Raw genomic sequence first — 1,511 nt, 5'->3', positions numbered from 1 at the left:
TGTATTTCGGATATTGTCGCAGAGTCTTTGCGCAAACCTTGAGCATGATTGGCACGGTTGATCATCTGGGGCAAGCTATACATTGTTTTCCATTCCGATCAATATTCAATCCTGCCGGTGTGAATCCCGTGGTTAGGTTTCCTGTGGTATGGGTAGCAAAGGCCACCTCTGTGATATAAGAGTCCCAGTTGCGGTCTTCGTTAGTGTACAAAATTACCATTGCCCGGAGGTTGCGATTTACCGTTTCAGTGATATTGGTCTGGGGGTGATAAGGGGAAGTACAATTGTGTTGGATACCAAGAAGTTCACAGCAATGTTTGAGTACAGTGCTGGTGTAGTAAGTGGCCTGGTCTGTTATAAGGACAGCAGGATATACAAACCGGGAAAACGTTTCTCCCATGTCTTCTTGGACGTAAGTTGATGCAAGGGTTGAAGGTCAAGCCACTTGGAGAAGTGGTCGGTGACCACAAGGAGGTACCTGTTCCCTTGTGGGCTGCGTGGAATTGGGCTCATGAAATCACATGAGACAATTTCCCAAGGACGATAACTCTGGACCGACTGCATGAAACCAATGGGCTTCCCGCCACGGGGTTTAGCTCTCTTGCATTGAGAACAGCTGCGGGCATAACGCAATACATCGCGGTTCATTCGAGGCCAGGTCGCAATGCGGCAGAGCTTTTGGTAGGTTTTTCCCCATCACTGTGACCTGCCAGGGCACTGTCATGAAAGTAACTTATAAAAGCACGTCGTAATATTTTCGGCACGACTACGCGGAATGGCGACGTGGTAGTCACCCTCTTCTGCTTGAGGTATGTATCAAAGTAAAAGGCCATTGTTACTCTGAACGTAGGTGTCTTTAAGTGCAGCAGTCGTGTCCTGTCCCCTGGAACTGGGTTGATTTAACTGGGTAGATATTTGCTGGCACAGATCATCTGCTCGCTGGCTGCACGAGAAGTCCAGATGTGGTCTCGCACTCTTGCAGTAGTCTAAACATCCCGGCAAGAAGCAGGGGAAGTTGGTCCTGAAGGGTGTCTACCTGCGGAACGTTAGTGGTAGAGGAGGCATCTCTCGGTGTTGGGAAGGGGCGCCTCTCCGTCAGCAATTCGCGCGACTCAGGGTGGGGAACATCTGGCGGAGAAGCTGACGCCGACGGCGTAATATCGGGTCCATCTCCAACTACAGGTGAATCTTGTTCAATCGCAGGACCCTCCCCAGCGGGATTTCGTCCCTGGTCTCGAGCGCGAGTTGTCGGTCGCATATTACGTGACATTTAAAGGCCGAGTGAAAGGGGCGTCGATGTTAGCCAAAGCGCGATAGATTTACCTTGGTCGACGTGTAGCTGCCGTGATGTCGGGCCCCACGTTAGGACGCCAATCGTGGAGGCAAGAAAACGAACAGCAATCCTCGCGGTGTTCAAGCTCCGACTGCCCCGCGTGCCCGCTCGTCACCGCGTTGTCGGTCCACTTTATTCTCGTCTTTTTCCGTTCCCCACAATATATATATATATATAT

Source organism: Ixodes scapularis, unplaced genomic scaffold, assembly GCF_016920785.2.
Source record: "Ixodes scapularis isolate PalLabHiFi unplaced genomic scaffold, ASM1692078v2 PGA_scaffold0__279_contigs__length_252992795, whole genome shotgun sequence".
Taxonomy (NCBI): domain Eukaryota; kingdom Metazoa; phylum Arthropoda; class Arachnida; order Ixodida; family Ixodidae; genus Ixodes; species Ixodes scapularis.
The sequence above is the reverse complement of the archived record's forward strand: the minus strand, read 5'-3'. Positions refer to the sequence as shown.